The sequence below is a fragment of the Anomaloglossus baeobatrachus genome, chromosome 3, assembly GCF_048569485.1.
Source record: "Anomaloglossus baeobatrachus isolate aAnoBae1 chromosome 3, aAnoBae1.hap1, whole genome shotgun sequence".
Classification (NCBI taxonomy): Eukaryota; Metazoa; Chordata; class Amphibia; order Anura; family Aromobatidae; genus Anomaloglossus; species Anomaloglossus baeobatrachus.
In genome coordinates this window covers 666286623-666306730 of record NC_134355.1, presented here as the reverse complement: position 1 = coordinate 666306730, position 20108 = coordinate 666286623, and the positions used below count along the sequence as shown (strand labels likewise).

The 20108-nt window shown below is 39.5% G+C and overlaps 9 non-coding genes across 9 annotated transcripts; all 9 read right to left on the bottom strand.

Annotated features, from left to right (window-relative positions):
* Positions 1-12511: 12511 nt before the first annotated feature.
* TRNAR-UCU (transfer RNA arginine (anticodon UCU)) lies at positions 12512-12597 on the bottom strand. Its single transcript is given in 2 exon segments — positions 12512-12547; positions 12561-12597. It is a non-coding gene; the product is annotated as a tRNA-Arg (tRNA).
* A 785-nt stretch (positions 12598-13382) lies between these two features.
* Positions 13383-13468, bottom strand: TRNAR-UCU (transfer RNA arginine (anticodon UCU)). The gene is given in 2 exon segments: positions 13383-13418; positions 13432-13468. It is a non-coding gene; the product is annotated as a tRNA-Arg (tRNA).
* A 786-nt stretch (positions 13469-14254) lies between these two features.
* Positions 14255-14340, bottom strand: TRNAR-UCU (transfer RNA arginine (anticodon UCU)). Its single transcript is given in 2 exon segments — positions 14255-14290; positions 14304-14340. It is a non-coding gene; the product is annotated as a tRNA-Arg (tRNA).
* Positions 14341-15127: 787 nt separating this feature from the next.
* Positions 15128-15213, bottom strand: TRNAR-UCU (transfer RNA arginine (anticodon UCU)). Its single transcript is given in 2 exon segments — positions 15128-15163; positions 15177-15213. It is a non-coding gene; the product is annotated as a tRNA-Arg (tRNA).
* Positions 15214-15999: 786 nt separating this feature from the next.
* TRNAR-UCU (transfer RNA arginine (anticodon UCU)) lies at positions 16000-16085 on the bottom strand. Its single transcript is given in 2 exon segments — positions 16000-16035; positions 16049-16085. It is a non-coding gene; the product is annotated as a tRNA-Arg (tRNA).
* Positions 16086-16871: 786 nt separating this feature from the next.
* Positions 16872-16957, bottom strand: TRNAR-UCU (transfer RNA arginine (anticodon UCU)). Its single transcript is given in 2 exon segments — positions 16872-16907; positions 16921-16957. It is a non-coding gene; the product is annotated as a tRNA-Arg (tRNA).
* Positions 16958-17743: 786 nt separating this feature from the next.
* TRNAR-UCU (transfer RNA arginine (anticodon UCU)) lies at positions 17744-17829 on the bottom strand. Its single transcript is given in 2 exon segments — positions 17744-17779; positions 17793-17829. It is a non-coding gene; the product is annotated as a tRNA-Arg (tRNA).
* A 786-nt stretch (positions 17830-18615) lies between these two features.
* Positions 18616-18701, bottom strand: TRNAR-UCU (transfer RNA arginine (anticodon UCU)). The gene is given in 2 exon segments: positions 18616-18651; positions 18665-18701. It is a non-coding gene; the product is annotated as a tRNA-Arg (tRNA).
* A 785-nt stretch (positions 18702-19486) lies between these two features.
* On the bottom strand, positions 19487-19572 carry TRNAR-UCU (transfer RNA arginine (anticodon UCU)). The gene is given in 2 exon segments: positions 19487-19522; positions 19536-19572. It is a non-coding gene; the product is annotated as a tRNA-Arg (tRNA).
* Between the last annotated feature and the right edge of the window lie 536 nt (positions 19573-20108).

Below are 20108 nucleotides of genomic sequence, written 5' to 3'. Positions count from 1 at the left end.
AACCTTAAGTGTCCATTTTAAGGAAGTGGGTGTATTATAGTATAGCCCTTAGGCAGGGCAGCCAAAAATTGGGAGGCTCCACGTTGTCCCTGGGTAGAGACGTGAATGAGGGCCTCAAAACCTTAAGTGTCCATTTTAAGGAAGTGGGTGTATTATAGTATAGCCCTTAGGCAGGGCAGCCAAAAATTGGGAGGCTCCACATTGTCCCTGGGTAGAAACGTGCATGAGGGCCTCAAAACATTGTTCCCATTGCAAAGGAGCGGGTCTCCTGTCGTTGTAATGTCCATTCTGCAAAGAATGGGCGAAAAAATTTACCACTGGGGGTATACCTGAAACAAAGGCCTAAGTATTGCAATTTGTAACGGTCATCATCATGGTGGCGCATGAGGAGAAGGAGGAGGAGTCCAGCGATTATCCAAAGTCCAGAAGTGTGTACCCATGGGTGAGTGGAGGTACATGGCAAACTTTAAATTCCGCTCTCATTTGCTGGTGGTGTGGTGAAGTCTGGCCCAATCCAACCCTTGTTCATCTTGATCAGAGTCAGCCTGTCAGCATTTTCAGTTGACAGGCGGGTGCGTTTATCTGTAATGATTCCACCTGCGGCACTAAAAACACGCTCTGACAAAACGCTAGCAGCAGGGCAGGCCAGGACTTCCAAGGCGTAGAGAGCCAATTCATGCCACGTGTCCAGCTTGGATACCCAATAATTGTAAGGCACAGAGGAATGTCGGAGTACTGTTGTTCGATCTGCAAGGTACTCCTTCAGCATCTGGGCAAACTTAGGATTTCTTGTGGCACTACCCCGCACCTCAGGGGCTGTGGTACGTGAGGGGCTGAGAAAACTGTCCCACATCTTAAAGACTGTTCCCCTACCTCTGGCGGATTGGACTTGTGCCTCTCTCGGCTGTACGCCTCGGTTGTCCACTGATTCATGACCTATGCCGCTAGCGTTTTGTGAGGGGAATGCTTTGCCTACTTCCGTGAGTATGGCCTTCCGAAACTGCTGCATTTTGGTTGACCTCTCCTCCACGGGAATAAGAGACAAAAAGTTCTCCTTGTAGCGTGGGTCTAACAGTGTTACCAACCAGTAATGATTGTCGGCCAAGATGTTCTTAACGCGAGGGTCACGAGACAGGCAGCTTACCATAAAGTCAGCCATGTGCGCCAGACTCTTAACAGCCAGGACTTCAGTAGCCTGACCAACAAGATGACTGAACATGCTGTCCTCATCCTCCTCCTCCTCCTCCTCCTCCTCCTCATCTACCCTGTCCTCTGGCCAGCCACGCTGAACCGAGGATATGACTGGTGTGCATGTCATATCCTCAATTTGGCCGGAGAGTTGCTCCATGTCTTCATCCTCCTCCTCGTCATAGTCCTCCACTGCACGTTGTGATGAGACGAGGCTGGGCTGTGTGTTATCACCCACACCCACTACTGTTTCTTGCTGCAACTCATCGCGCTCCGCCTGCAATGCATCATGTTTGTTTTTCAGCAGAGACCGTTTTAGAAGGCAGAGTAGCGGTATGGTGACGCTAATAATGGCGTCATCACCACTCACCATCTTGGTGGAGTCCTCAAAGTTTTGGAGGATGGTACATAGGTCTGACATCCATCTCCACTCCTCAGGTGTTGTGTGTGGAGTTTGACCCATTTCCCGACGGCTTAGGTGATGCAGGTACTCAACAACTGCCCTCTTCTGCTCACATATCCTGACCAACATGTGCAGAGTTGAATTCCAACGCGTGGGGACATCACACACCAGTCTGTGAGCCGGAAGATGCAAACGGCGCTGAAAGCCGGCAAGGCCGGCTGAAGCAGTAGGTGACTTTCGAAAATGTGCAGACAGGCGGCGAACTTTTACCAGTAGATCAGACAGCTCTGGGTATGACTTTATAAACCGCTGAACCACGAGGTTGAGCACATGGGCCACGCATGGAACATGTGTCAGCTGGCCTCGCCTCAAAGCCGCCACCAGGTTCCGGCCATTGTCACACACGACCTTTCCTGGCTTTAGGTTCAGAGGTGTGAGCCAGTGATCTGCCTGCTGTTTCAGAGCTGTCCACAGCTCTTCTGCATTGTGGGGTTTGTCACCTATGCAGATTAGCTTCAGCACAGCCTGTTGCCGCTTCGCCGAGGCAGTGCTGCAGTGCTTCCAGCTTGTCACTGGTGTGGAGGGCCCAGTGGATGAGGATGCGCAGGAGGAGGAGGAGGCTGAAGAGCATGACATTCCGGAGCTGTAGAGTGTGGGTGAAACACTGACTGAGGTAGGGCCTGCAAACCTTGGTGTGGGAAGGACGTGTTCCGTCCCTCGCTCAGACTGGGTCCCAGCTTCCACAATATTAACCCAGTGTGCCGTCAACGAGATGTAGCGGCCTTGCCCACAAGCACTTTTCCACGTGTCTGTGGTTAGGTGGACCTTGGGTGAAACAGCGTTGTTCAGGGCACGTGTGATGTTTTGTGACACGTGGTTATGCAACGCGGGGACGGCACACCGGGAGAAATAGTGGTGGCTGGGGACCGAGTAACGTGGGACAGCTGCCGCCATCAGGTCACGGAATGCTTCAGTCTCCACCAGCCTAAAAGGCAACATTTCCAGCGCAAGCAGTCGCGAAATGTTAGCATTTAGAACTGTGGCATGTGGGGTGTTGGCAGTGTATTTGCGCCTGCGTTCAAAGGTTTGCTGAATGGATAACTGAACGCTGCGCTGGGACAAGGACGTGCTTGATGATGGTGTTCTTTCTGCGTAGGCAACTGCAGGTGCAGGAGTGGAGGAGGCTTGTTCGCAGGCAGCATGGACAGAGGATTGGCTCGCATGCACAACCAGCGAAGACGTAGCAGTGACATCAGCAAGCACTGCTCCTCGACTCTGTTGTACTTCCCACAAAGTCGGGTGCTCGGCTGACATGTGCCTGATCATGCTGGTGGTGGTCAGGCTGCTAGTTTTGGTACCCCTGCTGATGCTGGCACGGCAGGTGTTGCAAATGGCCTTTTTTGAATCATCTGGATCCAACTTAAAAAACTGCCAGACTCGGGAAGACCTAACATTTGTACAGGCACCTTGTGTCGTCGTGTTGTTCCGGGGAACGGTTGCCTGACTTCTGCCTGGGGCCACCACCCTGCTTCTTACTGCCTGTTGTGATGCTACGCCTCCCTCCCCCTGTGCACTGCTGTCCTCGCTCTGCATATCCTCCTGCCAGGTTGGGTCAGTTACTGGATCATCCACCACGTCGTCTTCCTCTTCCGCACCCTGCTCCTCCTCCTGACTTGCTGACAATTGTGTCTCATCATCGTCCACCACTTGTTGAGACACGTTGCCAACTTCGTGAGAACGTGGCTGCTCAAATATTTGGCCATCTGTACAGACGATCTCCTCATGACCCACTTCAATATGAGCTGGCGAGAGGCCAGAATGTGTGAATGGAAACGTGAACAGCTCTTCCGAGTGTCCAAGTGTGGGATCATTAATGTCCGAGGAGGACGTGTACTCAGCCTGGTGGTAGGAAGGAGGATCAGGTTCAGAAATGTGCGGTGCAGTATCACGGCTACTGACACTTGACCGTGTGGAAGACAGAGTGTTTGTGGTGGTGCCAATCTGACTGGAAGCATTATCTGCTATCCAACTAACAACCTGTTGACACTGGTCTTGGTTCAAGAGCGGTGTACTGCTGCGGTCCCCAAGAATTTGGGACAGGACGTGCGAGCGACTAGATGTGGCCCTTTGTTGTGGCGAAATTAGAGCTTGCCCACGACCTCGGCCTCTGCCTGCACCACCATCACGTCCACTTCCTTGTTCCTTGCCAATGCCCTTGCGCATTTTGCAATGCTGTGCACTGCTGACGTGTATATTCACTACTTGTGCGTTATATCAAAGTGTGTGGAAATTGCACACAAGTGCACCTGTACGCTGCCACCAACAGGCACACACGTGCGGTTTTAAAAACCAAGCACGGACGCAATAATAACCTAACAGGTTTTTTTGGGGAGCGACAATTACAGACAAGTCAGACACTATCTGGACTGTTTTACACTGTGTACACCAGCCCCAGATATGATGAAGGCTGGTATACGGTCACCACTACCCTGCCTGCCTGCCTGCCTGCCTGTATACTGGTACAATAGTCCTGACAAGGACTCTTTTGGTCACTAGCCTGTATTCAGACCTGGCTATACCCTGCCTGTATATAGCAACAATAGTCCTGAGAAGGACTCTGCTACTGTACTCCGACCTGGCTATACCCTGCCTGCCTGTATACAACTAGAATAGTCCTGAGAAGGACTTTTGGTCACACTGTTTGCAGCCCTGCAACTGAAAAAGCTATAAAGGGCCGCAAAGCTTTCCCTGAATCAGCGACACTCTCCCTACACTGACTGTCTGAATAGCTGTGAGCAGAGCACAGCGCGCCGGCCGATATAAAGGCTCGATGGGGAGATAAGGTATGCACACCAGTGACTATGGAAGGGGAATACATGGAATAGCAGAAACTGCTGTGTGAATACTGACATTCAATAGCTATTTGTAAGAATGAAATGTGAAAAATGGAACCTGCATTACTGCCATGAATATATGAATAAAGAGAAATTTAGCTACTGAATTGATCAATGCAGAAGAGCCCCAACACTACGCCAAAGTATTTCTCTACGTTGGGGTCCCTAGCTTGTGTGTGTCCTCTCATGCAGTTAAAAAACTTACCGTGTATGGGACGCTGAGACCCAGGCTATATATGCGTATAATGTGGATTGGCAATAGGTGTGTATGGGGAGGGTTCACAAACGAAAAACTACTAACATTAAGGAATAACGTTTGGAACTCCATTCTATGTCTGAACTGGGTGCAAAAAACCTAAAAAACATCACTATGGGGAGATAAGGTATGCACACCAGTGACTATGGAAGGGGAATACATGGAATAGCAGAAACTGCTGTGTGAATACTGACATTCAATAGCTATTTGTAAGAATGAAATGTGAAAAATGGAACCTGCATTACTGCCATGAATATATGAATAAAGAGAAATTTAGCTACTGAATTGATCAATGCAGAAGAGCCCCAACACTACGCCAAAGTATTTCTCTACGTTGGGGTCCCTAGCTTGTGTGTGTCCTCTCATGCAGTTAAAAAACTTACCGTGTATGGGACGCTGAGACCCAGGCTATATATGCGTATAATGTGGATTGGCAATAGGTGTGTATGGGGAGGGTTCACAAACGAAAAACTACTAACATTAAGGAATAACGTTTGTAACTCCATTCTATGTCTGAACTGGGTGCAAAAAACCTAAAAAACATCACTATGGGGAGATAAGGTATGCACACCAGTGACTATGGAAGGGGAATACATGGAATAGCAGAAACTGCTGTGTGAATACTGACATTCAATAGCTATTTGTAAGAATGAAATGTGAAAAATGGAACCTGCATTACTGCCATGAATATATGAATAAAGAGAAATTTAGCTACTGAATTGATCAATGCAGAAGAGCCCCAACACTACGCCAAAGTATTTCTCTACGTTGGGGTCCCTAGCTTGTGTGTGTCCTCTCATGCAGTTAAAAAACTTACCGTGTATGGGACGCTGAGACCCAGGCTATATATGCGTATAATGTGGATTGGCAATAGGTGTGTATGGGGAGGGTTCACAAACGAAAAACTACTAACATTAAGGAATAACGTTTGGAACTCCATTCTATGTCTGAACTGGGTGCAAAAAACCTAAAAAACATCACTATGGGGAGATAAGGTATGCACACCAGTGACTATGGAAGGGGAATACATGGAATAGCAGAAACTGCTGTGTGAATACTGACATTCAATAGCTATTTGTAAGAATGAAATGTGAAAAATGGAACCTGCATTACTGCCATGAATATATGAATAAAGAGAAATTTAGCTACTGAATTGATCAATGCAGAAGAGCCCCAACACTACGCCAAAGTATTTCTCTACGTTGGGGTCCCTAGCTTGTGTGTGTCCTCTCATGCAGTTAAAAAACTTACCGTGTATGGGACGCTGAGACCCAGGCTATATATGCGTATAATGTGGATTGGCAATAGGTGTGTATGGGGAGGGTTCACAAACGAAAAACTACTAACATTAAGGAATAACGTTTGGAACTCCATTCTATGTCTGAACTGGGTGCAAAAAACCTAAAAAACATCACTATGGGGAGATAAGGTATGCACACCAGTGACTATGGAAGGGGAATACATGGAATAGCAGAAACTGCTGTGTGAATACTGACATTCAATAGCTATTTGTAAGAATGAAATGTGAAAAATGGAACCTGCATTACTGCCATGAATATATGAATAAAGAGAAATTTAGCTACTGAATTGATCAATGCAGAAGAGCCCCAACACTACGCCAAAGTATTTCTCTACGTTGGGGTCCCTAGCTTGTGTGTGTCCTCTCATGCAGTTAAAAAACTTACCGTGTATGGGACGCTGAGACCCAGGCTATATATGCGTATAATGTGGATTGGCAATAGGTGTGTATGGGGAGGGTTCACAAACGAAAAACTACTAACATTAAGGAATAACGTTTGGAACTCCATTCTATGTCTGAACTGGGTGCAAAAAACCTAAAAAACATCACTATGGGGAGATAAGGTATGCACACGAGTGACTATGGAAGGGGAATACATGGAATAGCAGAAACTGCTGTGTGAATACTGACATTCAATAGCTATTTGTAAGAATGAAATGTGAAAAATGGAACCTGCATTACTGCCATGAATATATGAATAAAGAGAAATTTAGCTACTGAATTGATCAATGCAGAAGAGCCCCAACACTTCGCCAAAGTATTTCTCTACGTTGGGGTCCCTAGCTTGTGTGTGTCCTCTCATGCAGTTAAAAAACTTACCGTGTATGGGACGCTGAGACCCAGGCTATATATGCGTATAATGTGGATTGGCAATAGGTGTGTATGGGGAGGGTTCACAAACAAATATAGCCTGGGTCTCAGCGTCCCATACACGGTAAGTTTTTTTAACTGCATGAGAGGACACACACAAGCTAGGGACCCCAACGTAGAGAAATACTTTGGCGTAGTGTTGGGGCTCTTCTGCATTGATCAATTCAGTAGCTAAATTTCTCTTTATTCATATATTCATGGCAGTAATGCAGGTTCCATTTTTCACATTTCATTCTTACAAATAGCTATTGAATGTCAGTATTCACACAGCAGTTTCTGCTATTCCATGTATTCCCCTTCCATAGTCACTGGTGTGCATACCTTATCTCCCCATAGTGATGTTTTTTAGGTTTTTTGCACCCAGTTCAGACATAGAATGGAGTTCCAAACGTTATTCCTTAATGTTAGTAGTTTTTCGTTTGTGAACCCTCCCCATACACACCTATTGCCAATCCACATTATACGCATATATAGCCTGGGTCTCAGCGTCCCATACACGGTAAGTTTTTTAACTGCATGAGAGGACACACACAAGCTAGGGACCCCAACGTAGAGAAATACTTTGGCGTAGTGTTGGGGCTCTTCTGCATTGATCAATTCAGTAGCTAAATTTCTCTTTATTCATATATTCATGGCAGTAATGCAGGTTCCATTTTTCACATTTCATTCTTACAAATAGCTATTGAATGTCAGTATTCACACAGCAGTTTCTGCTATTCCATGTATTCCCCTTCCATAGTCACTGGTGTGCATACCTTATCTCCCCATAGTGATGTTTTTTAGGTTTTTTGCACCCAGTTCAGACATAGAATGGAGTTCCAAACGTTATTCCTTAATGTTAGTAGTTTTTCGTTTGTGAACCCTCCCCATACACACCTATTGCCAATCCACATTATACGCATATATAGCCTGGGTCTCAGCGTCCCATACACGGTAAGTTTTTTAACTGCATGAGAGGACACACACAAGCTAGGGACCCCAACGTAGAGAAATACTTTGGCGTAGTGTTGGGGCTCTTCTGCATTGATCAATTCAGTAGCTAAATTTCTCTTTATTCATATATTCATGGCAGTAATGCAGGTTCCATTTTTCACATTTCATTCTTACAAATAGCTATTGAATGTCAGTATTCACACAGCAGTTTCTGCTATTCCATGTATTCCCCTTCCATAGTCACTGGTGTGCATACCTTATCTCCCCATAGTGATGTTTTTTAGGTTTTTTGCACCCAGTTCAGACATAGAATGGAGTTCCAAACGTTATTCCTTAATGTTAGTAGTTTTTCGTTTGTGAACCCTCCCCATACACACCTATTGCCAATCCACATTATACGCATATATAGCCTGGGTCTCAGCGTCCCATACACGGTAAGTTTTTTAACTGCATGAGAGGACACACACAAGCTAGGGACCCCAACGTAGAGAAATACTTTGGCGTAGTGTTGGGGCTCTTCTGCATTGATCAATTCAGTAGCTAAATTTCTCTTTATTCATATATTCATGGCAGTAATGCAGGTTCCATTTTTCACATTTCATTCTTACAAATAGCTATTGAATGTCAGTATTCACACAGCAGTTTCTGCTATTCCATGTATTCCCCTTCCATAGTCACTGGTGTGCATACCTTATCTCCCCATAGTGATGTTTTTTAGGTTTTTTGCACCCAGTTCAGACATAGAATGGAGTTCCAAACGTTATTCCTTAATGTTAGTAGTTTTTCGTTTGTGAACCCTCCCCATACACACCTATTGCCAATCCACATTATACGCATATATAGCCTGGGTCTCAGCGTCCCATACACGGTAAGTTTTTTAACTGCATGAGAGGACACACACAAGCTAGGGACCCCAACGTAGAGAAATACTTTGGCGTAGTGTTGGGGCTCTTCTGCATTGATCAATTCAGTAGCTAAATTTCTCTTTATTCATATATTCATGGCAGTAATGCAGGTTCCATTTTTCACATTTCATTCTTACAAATAGCTATTGAATGTCAGTATTCACACAGCAGTTTCTGCTATTCCATGTATTCCCCTTCCATAGTCACTGGTGTGCATACCTTATCTCCCCATAGTGATGTTTTTTAGGTTTTTTGCACCCAGTTCAGACATAGAATGGAGTTCCAAACGTTATTCCTTAATGTTAGTAGTTTTTCGTTTGTGAACCCTCCCCATACACACCTATTGCCAATCCACATTATACGCATATATAGCCTGGGTCTCAGCGTCCCATACACGGTAAGTTTTTTAACTGCATGAGAGGACACACACAAGCTAGGGACCCCAACGTAGAGAAATACTTTGGCGTAGAGTTGGGGCTCTTCTGCATTGATCAATTCAGTAGCTAAATTTCTCTTTATTCATATATTCATGGCAGTAATGCAGGTTCCATTTTTCACATTTCATTCTTACAAATAGCTATTGAATGTCAGTATTCACACAGCAGTTTCTGCTATTCCATGTATTCCCCTTCCATAGTCACTGGTGTGCATACCTTATCTCCCCATAGTGATGTTTTTTAGGTTTTTTGCACCCAGTTCAGACATAGAATGGAGTTCCAAACGTTATTCCTTAATGTTAGTAGTTTTTCGTTTGTGAACCCTCCCCATACACACCTATTGCCAATCCACATTATACGCATATATAGCCTGGGTCTCAGCGTCCCATACACGGTAAGTTTTTTAACTGCATGAGAGGACACACACAAGCTAGGGACCCCAACGTAGAGAAATACTTTGGTGTAGTGTTGGGGCTCTTCTGCATTGATCAATTCAGTAGCTAAATTTCTCTTTATTCATATATTCATGGCAGTAATGCAGGTTCCATTTTTCACATTTCATTCTTACAAATAGCTATTGAATGTCAGTATTCACACAGCAGTTTCTGCTATTCCATGTATTCCCCTTCCATAGTCACTGGTGTGCATACCTTATCTCCCCATAGTGATGTTTTTTAGGTTTTTTGCACCCAGTTCAGACATAGAATGGAGTTCCAAACGTTATTCCTTAATGTTAGTAGTTTTTCGTTTGTGAACCCTCCCCATACACACCTATTGCCAATCCACATTATACGCATATATAGCCTGGGTCTCAGCGTCCCATACACGGTAAGTTTTTTAACTGCATGAGAGGACACACACAAGCTAGGGACCCCAACGTAGAGAAATACTTTGGCGTAGTGTTGGGGCTCTTCTGCATTGATCAATTCAGTAGCTAAATTTCTCTTTATTCATATATTCATGGCAGTAATGCAGGTTCCATTTTTCACATTTCATTCTTACAAATAGCTATTGAATGTCAGTATTCACACAGCAGTTTCTGCTATTCCATGTATTCCCCTTCCATAGTCACTGGTGTGCATACCTTATCTCCCCATAGTGATGTTTTTTAGGTTTTTTGCACCCAGTTCAGACATAGAATGGAGTTCCAAACGTTATTCCTTAATGTTAGTAGTTTTTCGTTTGTGAACCCTCCCCATACACACCTATTGCCAATCCACATTATACGCATATATAGCCTGGGTCTCAGCGTCCCATACACGGTAAGTTTTTTAACTGCATGAGAGGACACACACAAGCTAGGGACCCCAACGTAGAGAAATACTTTGGCGTAGTGTTGGGGCTCTTCTGCATTGATCAATTCAGTAGCTAAATTTCTCTTTATTCATATATTCATGGCAGTAATGCAGGTTCCATTTTTCACATTTCATTCTTACAAATAGCTATTGAATGTCAGTATTCACACAGCAGTTTCTGCCATTCCATGTATTCCCCTTCCATAGTCACTGGTGTGCATACCTTATCTCCCCATAGTGATGTTTTTTAGGTTTTTTGCACCCAGTTCAGACATAGAATGGAGTTCCAAACGTTATTCCTTAATGTTAGTAGTTTTTCGTTTGTGAACCCTCCCCATACACACCTATTGCCAATCCACATTATATGCATATATAGCCTGGGTCTCAGCGTCCCATACACGGTAAGTTTTTTAACTGCATGAGAGGACACACACAAGCTAGGGACCCCAACGTAGAGAAATACTTTGGCGTAGTGTTGGGGCTCTTCTGCATTGATCAATTCAGTAGCTAAATTTCTCTTTATTCATATATTCATGGCAGTAATGCAGGTTCCATTTTTCACATTTCATTCTTACAAATAGCTATTGAATGTCAGTATTCACACAGCAGTTTCTGCTATTCCATGTATTCCCCTTCCATAGTCACTGGTGTGCATACCTTATCTCCCCATAGTGATGTTTTTTAGGTTTTTTGCACCCAGTTCAGACATAGAATGGAGTTCCAAACGTTATTCCTTAATGTTAGTAGTTTTTCGTTTGTGAACCCTCCCCATACACACCTATTGCCAATCCACATTATACGCATATATAGCCTGGGTCTCAGCGTCCCATACACGGTAAGTTTTTTAACTGCATGAGAGGACACACACAAGCTAGGGACCCCAACGTAGAGAAATACTTTGGCGTAGTGTTGGGGCTCTTCTGCATTGATCAATTCAGTAGCTAAATTTCTCTTTATTCATATATTCATGGCAGTAATGCAGGTTCCATTTTTCACATTTCATTCTTACAAATAGCTATTGAATGTCAGTATTCACACAGCAGTTTCTGCTATTCCATGTATTCCCCTTCCATAGTCACTGGTGTGCATACCTTATCTCCCCATAGTGATGTTTTTTAGGTTTTTTGCACCCAGTTCAGACATAGAATGGAGTTCCAAACGTTATTCCTTAATGATATAAAGGCTCGGTCACGCTGTGCAGGCCGGCCAATCACTGCAATTCCACAACTAACAGGGCTGTGGCATTGCAGTGGTCTGCCAGCCAATCCCTGCATGAGGGCTGGCTCTCAAAAGAGCGCCAACATGCAGAAATGAAGACCACGAGTACAGCACGAGTATCGCGAGATTACTCGGTCCCCACCGAGCAGCCCGAGTACAGCAATACTCGTGCGAGTACCGATTAGTGACAAGCATTTTCGCTCATCACTAATTATGATTTCAGGAGGCAAATAAACTTTTTTGGAAAATATTTCCGTTTTTTTCACTTTTAAAGAATACTGAAGATAATGGATAAAGGTTTAAATTCTTTAGATACAAAACTCTTCTCCAATTAAAACAAGCCTCCAATCTTTGAATCTTTATCTTATCTAGACATTTACATTCGCCACTTTGTGCTAAAGAGTGTTTTTTTAGCAGCTTCCTCTACATTCTTTTCTTTGATCATTTTAAAATCTGATTTACATTTGGAAATTCAGGTATTCTAAAATATAACATCAAGATGTTCAATAATTTTAGAACCAGCAGAGAAAAACTCAGCGTTAGCATTTTCTCAACTCTCTCTGTGTTTTAGACACACATAACAAATCTACATGAAGAATGAATTTCAAAACAGGATGGAAAAGCAGCATTTTAAAAGTTCACAAAACCGGGTTGCCTTCTTAGTCTTTTCTAGAAAGGGGAGCCCTAGCGATTTTTGAATTCTACAAAAATGCTCTAAAGGATAATAATAAATCATATATTAAATCATTTCTTACTATTTATTATCTTATGGGTATTATATAGGACTTTCGCATCAGACACCAAACAAAAGCTGACTCTGGCGGGACTCGAACCCACAACCTTTGAATGCCTACACTTTCCTAGAAGTCCAATGCGCTATGCATTGCGCCACAGAGCCTGAAACTGAAAAAAATTGTTTGGAACTTCAGTGTGGCTAAAACTAATAAGAGAAAGAATAGTAAAAATGGAAATCACTCTAAAAGCAATCTTTCAAGATTTGAGAGCAGATTTTCACAAAATATTTACATTTTAGTAAAGACAAGAATTTCAAGCCAATTTTCTGGACATATCTTATGGCATACATTATGATTTCAGGAGGCAAATAAACTTTTTTGGAAAATATTTCCGTTTTTTTCACTTTTAAAGAATACTGAAGATAATGGATAAAGGTTTAAATTCTTTAGATACAAAACTCTTCTCCAATTAAAACAAGCCTCCAATCTTTGAATCTTTATCTTATCTAGACATTTACATTCGCCACTTTGGCTAAAGAGTGTTTTTTTAGCAGCTTCCTCTACATTATTTTCTTTGATCATTTTAAAATCTGATTTACATTTGGAAATTCAGGTATTCTAAAATATAACATCAAGATGTTCAATAATTTTAGAACCAGCAGAGAAAAACTCAGCGTTAGCATTTTCTCAACTCTCTCTGTGTTTTAGACACACATAACAAATCTACATGAAGAATGAATTTCAAAACAGGATGGAAAAGCAGCATTTTAAAAGTTCACAAAACTGGGTTGCCTTCCTAGTCTTTTCTAGAAAGGGGAGCCCTAGCGATTTTTGAATTCTACAAAAATGCTCTAAAGGATAATAATAAATCATATATTAAATCATTTCTTACTCTTTATTATCTTATGGGTATTATATAGGACTTTCGCATCAGACACCAAACAAAAGCTGACTCTGGCGGGACTCGAACCCACAACCTTTGAATGCCTACACTTTCCTAGAAGTCCAATGCGCTATCCATTGCGCCACAGAGCCTGAAACTGAAAAAAATTGTTTGGAACTTCAGTGTGGCTAAAACTAATAAGAGAAAGAATAGTAAAAATGGAAATCACTCTAAAAGCAATCTTTCAAGATTTGAGAGCAGATTTTCACAAAATATTTACATTTTAGTAAAGACAAGAATTTCAAGCCAATTTTCTGGACATATCTTATGGCATACATTATGGTTTCAGGAGGCAAATAAACTTTTTTGGAAAATATTTCCGTTTTTTTCACTTTTAAAGAATACTGAAGATAATGGATAAAGGTTTAAATTCTTTAGATACAAAACTCTTCTCCAATTAAAACAAGCCTCCAATCTTTGAATCTTTATCTTATCTAGACATTTACATTCGCCACTTTGTGCTAAAGAGTGTTTTTTTAGCAGCTGCCTCTACATTCTTTTCTTTGATCATTTTAAAATCTGATTTACATTTGGAAATTCAGGTATTCTAAAATATAACATCAAGATGTTCAATAATTTTAGAACCAGCAGAGAAAAACTCAGCGTTAGCATTTTCTCAACTCTCTCTGTGTTTTAGACACACATAACAAATCTACATGAAGAATGATTTTCAAAACAGGATGGAAAAGCAGCATTTTAAAAGTTCACAAAACTGGGTTGCCTTCTTAGTCTTTTCTAGAAAGGGGAGCCCTAGCGATTTTTGAATTCTACAAAAATGCTCTAAAGGATAATAATAAATCATATATTAAATCATTTCTTACTCTTTATTATCTTATGGGTATTATATAGGACTTTCGCATCAGACACCAAACAAAAGCTGACTCTGGCGGGACTCGAACCCACAACCTTTGAATGCCTACACTTTCCTAGAAGTCCAATGCGCTATCCATTGCGCCACAGAGCCTGAAACTGAAAAAAATTGTTTGGAACTTCAGTGTGGCTAAAACTAATAAGAGAAAGAATAGTAAAAATGGAAATCACTCTAAAAGCAATCTTTCAAGATTTGAGAGCAGATTTTCACAAAATATTTACATTTTAGTAAAGACAAGAATTTCAAGCCAATTTTCTGGACATATCTTATGGCATACATTATGATTTCAGGAGGCAAAATAAACTTTTTTGGAAAATATTTCCGTTTTTTTCACTTTTAAAGAATACTGAAGATAATGGATAAAGGTTTAAATTCTTTAGATACAAAACTCTTCTCCAATTAAAACAAGCCTCCAATCTTTGAATCTTTATCTTATCTAGACATTTACATTCGCCACTTTGTGCTAAAGAGTGTTTTTTTAGCAGCTTCCTCTACATTCTTTTCTTTGATCATTTTAAAATCTGATTTACATTTGGAAATTCAGGTATTCTAAAATATAACATCAAGATGTTCAATAATTTTAGAACCAGCAGAGAAAAACTCAGCGTTAGCATTTTCTCAACTCTCTCTGTGTTTTAGACACACATAACAAATCTACATGAAGAATGAATTTTAAAACAGGATGGAAAAGCAGCATTTTAAAAGTTCACAAAACTGGGTTGCCTTCTTAGTCTTTTCTAGAAAGGGGAGCCCTAGCGATTTTTGAATTCTACAAAAATGCTCTAAAGGATAATAATAAATCATATATTAAATCATTTCTTACTCTTTATTATCTTATGGGTATTATATAGGACTTTCGCATCAGACACCAAACAAAAGCTGACTCTGGCGGGACTCGAACCCACAACCTTTGAATGCCTACACTTTCCTAGAAGTCCAATGCGCTATCCATTGCGCCACAGAGCCTGAAACTGAAAAAAATTGTTTGGAACTTCAGTGTGGCTAAAACTAATAAGAGAAAGAATAGTAAAAATGGAAATCACTCTAAAAGCAATCTTTCAAGATTTGAGAGCAGATTTTCACAAAATATTTACATTTTAGTAAAGACAAGAATTTCAAGCCAATTTTCTGGACATATCTTATGGCATACATTATGATTTCAGGAGGCAAATAAACTTTTTTGGAAAATATTTCCGTTTTTTTCACTTTTAAAGAATACTGAAGATAATGGATAAAGGTTTAAATTCTTTAGATACAAAACTCTTCTCCAATTAAAACAAGCCTCCAATCTTTGAATCTTTATCTTATCTAGACATTTACATTCGCCACTTTGTGCTAAAGAGTGTTTTTTTAGCAGCTTCCTCTACATTCTTTTCTTTGATCATTTTAAAATCTGATTTACATTTGGAAATTCAGGTATTCTAAAATATAACATCAAGATGTTCAATAATTTTAGAACCAGCAGAGAAAAACTCAGCGTTAGCATTTTCTCAACTCTCTCTGTGTTTTAGACACACATAACAAATCTACATGAAGAATGAATTTCAAAACAGGATGGAAAAGCAGCATTTTAAAAGTTCACAAAACTGGGTTGCCTTCTTAGTCTTTTCTAGAAAGGGGAGCCCTAGCGATTTTTGAATTCTACAAAAATGCTCTAAAGGATAATAATAAATCATATATTAAATCATTTCTTACTCTTTATTATCTTATGGGTATTATATAGGACTTTCGCATCAGACACCAAACAAAAGCTGACTCTGGCGGGACTCGAACCCACAACCTTTGAATGCCTACACTTTCCTAGAAGTCCAATGCGCTATCCATTGCGCCACAGAGCCTGAAACTGAAAAAAATTGTTTGGAACTTCAGTGTGGCTAAAACTAATAAGAGAAAGAATAGTAAAAATGGAAATCACTCTAATAGCAATCTTTCAAGATTTGAGAGCAGATTTTCACAAAATATTTACATTTTATTAAAGACAAGAATTTCAAGCCAATTTTCTGGACATATCTTATGGCATACATTATGATTTCAGGAGGCAAATAAACTTTTTTGGAAAATATTTCCGTTTTTTTCACTTTTAAAGAATACTGAAGATAATGGATAAAGGTTTAAATTCTTTAGATACAAAACTCTTCTCCAATTGAAACAAGCCTCCAATCTTTGAATCTTTATCTTATCTAGACATTTACATTCGCCACTTTGTGCTAAAGAGTGTTTTTTTAGCAGCTTCCTCTACATTCTTTTCTTTGATCATTTTAAAATCTGATTTACATTTGGAAATTCAGGTATTCTAAAATATAACATCAAGATGTTCAATAATTTTAGAACCAGCAGAGAAAAACTCAGCGTTAGCATTTTCTCAACTCTCTCTGTGTTTTAGACACACATAACAAATCTACATGAAGAATGAATTTCAAAACAGGATGGAAAAGCAGCATTTTAAAAGTTCACAAAACTGGGTTGCCTTCTTAGTCTTTTCTAGAAAGGGGAGCCCTAGCGATTTTTGAATTCTACAAAAATGCTCTAAAGGATAATAATAAATCATATATTAAATCATTTCTTACTCTTTATTATCTTATGGGTATTATATAGGACTTTCGCATCAGACACCAAACAAAAGCTGACTCTGGCGGGACTCGAACCCACAACCTTTGAATGCCTACACTTTCCTAGAAGTCCAATGCGCTATCCATTGCGCCACAGAGCCTGAAACTGAAAAAAATTGTTTGGAACTTCAGTGTGGCTAAAACTAATAAGAGAAAGAATAGTAAAAATGGAAATCACTCTAATAGCAATCTTTCAAGATTTGAGAGCAGATTTTCACAAAATATTTACATTTTATTAAAGACAAGAATTTCAAGCCAATTTTCTGGACATATCTTATGGCATACATTATGATTTCAGGAGGCAAATAAACTTTTTTGGAAAATATTTCCGTTTTTTTCACTTTTAAAGAATACTGAAGATAATGGATAAAGGTTTAAATTCTTTAGATACAAAACTCTTCTCCAATTAAAACAAGCCTCCAATCTTTGAATCTTTATCTTATCTAGACATTTACATTCGCCACTTTGTGCTAAAGAGTGTTTTTTTAGCAGCTTCCTCTACATTCTTTTCTTTGATCATTTTAAAATCTGATTTACATTTGGAAATTCAGGTATTCTAAAATATAACATCAAGATGTTCAATAATTTTAGAACCAGCAGAGAAAAACTCAGCGTTAGCATTTTCTCAACTCTCTCTGTGTTTTAGACACACATAACAAATCTACATGAAGAATGAATTTCAAAACAGGATGGAAAAGCAGCATTTTAAAAGTTCACAAAACTGGGTTGCCTTCTTAGTCTTTTCTAGAAAGGGGAGCCCTAGCGATTTTTGAATTCTACAAAAATGCTCTAAAGGATAATAATAAATCATATATTAAATCATTTCTTACTCTTTATTATCTTATGGGTATTATATAGGACTTTCGCATCAGACACCAAACAAAAGCTGACTCTGGCGGGACTCGAACCCACAACCTTTGAATGCCTACACTTTCCTAGAAGTCCAATGCGCTATCCATTGCGCCACAGAGCCTGAAACTGACAAAAATTGTTTGGAACTTCAGTGTGGCTAAAACTAATAAGAGAAAGAATAGTAAAAATGGAAATCACTCTAAAAGCAATCTTTCAAGATTTGAGAGCAGATTTTCACAAAATATTTACATTTTAGTAAAGACAAGAATTTCAAGCCAATTTTCTGGACATATCTTATGGCATACATTATGATTTCAGGAGGCAAATAAACTTTTTTGGAAAATATTTCAGTTTTTTTCACTTTTAAAGAATACTGAAGATAATGGATAAAGGTTTAAATTCTTTAGATACAAAACTCTTCTCCAATTAAAACAAGCCTCCAATCTTTGAATCTTTATCTTATCTAGACATTTACATTCACCACTTTGTGCTAAAGAGTGTTTTTTTAGCAGCTTCCTCTACATTCTTTTCTTTGATCATTTTAAAATCTGATTTACATTTGGAAATTCAGGTATTCTAAAATATAACATCAAGATGTTCAATAATTTTAGAACCAGCAGAGAAAAACTCAGCGTTAGCATTTTCTCAACTCTCTCTGTGTTTTAGACACACATAACAAATCTACATGAAGAATGAATTTCAAAACAGGATGGAAAAGCAGCATTTTAAAAGTTCACAAAACTGGGTTGCCTTCTTAGTCTTTTCTAGAAAGGGGAGCCCTAGCGATTTTTGAATTCTACAAAAATGCTCTAAAGGATAATAATAAATCATATATTAAATCATTTCTTACTCTTTATTAACTTATGGGTATTATATAGGACTTTCGCATCAGACACCAAACAAAAGCTGACTCTGGCGGGACTCGAACCCACAACCTTTGAATGCCTACACTTTCCTAGAAGTCCAATGCGCTATCCATTGCGCCACAGAGCCTGAAACTGAAAAAAATTGTTTGGAACTTCAGTGTGGCTAAAACTAATAAGAGAAAGAATAGTAAAAATGGAAATCACTCTAAAAGCAATCTTTCAAGATTTGAGAGCAGATTTTCACAAAATATTTACATTTTAGTAAAGACAAGAATTTCAAGCCAATTTTCTGGACATATCTTATGGCATACATTATGATTTCAGGAGGCAAATAAACTTTTTTGGAAAATATTTCAGTTTTTTTCACTTTTAAAGAATACTGAAAATAATGGATAAAGGTTTAAATTCTTTAGATACAAAACTCTTCTCCAATTAAAACAAGCCTCCAATCTTTGAATCTTTATCTTATCTAGACATTTACATTCGCCACTTTGTGCTAAAGAGTGTTTTTTAGCAGCTTCCTCTACATTCTTTTCTTTGATCATTTTAAAATCTGATTTACATTTGGAAATTCAGGTATTCTAAAATATAACATCAAGATGTTCAATAATTTTAGAACCAGCAGAGAAAAACTCAGCGTTAGCATTTTCTCAACTCTCTCTGTGTTTTAGACACACATAACAAATCTACATGAAGAATGAATTTCAAAACAGGATGGAAAAGCAGCATTTTAAAAGTTCACAAAACTGGGTTGCCTTCTTAGTCTTTTCTAGAAAGGGGAGCCCTAGCGATTTTTGAATTCTACAAAAATGCTCTAAAGGATAATAATAAATCATATATTAAATCATTTTTTACTCTTTATTATCTTATGGGTATTATATAGGACTTTCGCATCAGACACCAAACAAAAGCTGACTCTGGCGGGACTCGAACCCACAACCTTTGAATGCCTACACTTTCCTAGAAGTCCAATGCGCTATCCATTGCGCCACAGAGCCTGAAACTGAAAAAAATTGTTTGGAACTTCAGTGTGGCTAAAACTAATAAGAGAAAGAATAGTAAAAATGGAAATCACTCTAAAAGCAATGTTTCAAGATTTGAGAGCAGATTTTCACAAAATATTTACATTTTAGTAAAGACAAGAATTTCAAGCCAATTTTCTGGACATATCTTATGGCATACATTATGATTTCAGGAGGCAAATAAACTTTTTTGGAAAATATTTCCGTTTTTTTCACTTTTAAAGAATACTGAAGATAATGGATAAAGGTTTAAATTTTTTAGATACAAAACTCTTCTCCAATTAAAACAAGCCTCCAATCTTTGAATCTTTATCTTATCTAGACATTTACATTCGCCACTTTGTGCTAAAGAGTGTTTTTTTAGCAGCTTCCTCTACATTCTTTTCTTTGATCATTTTAAAATCTGATTTACATTTGGAAATTCAGGTATTCTAAAATATAACATCAAGATGTTCAATAATTTTAGAACCAGCAGAGAAAAACTCAGCGTTAGCATTTTCTTAACTCTCTCT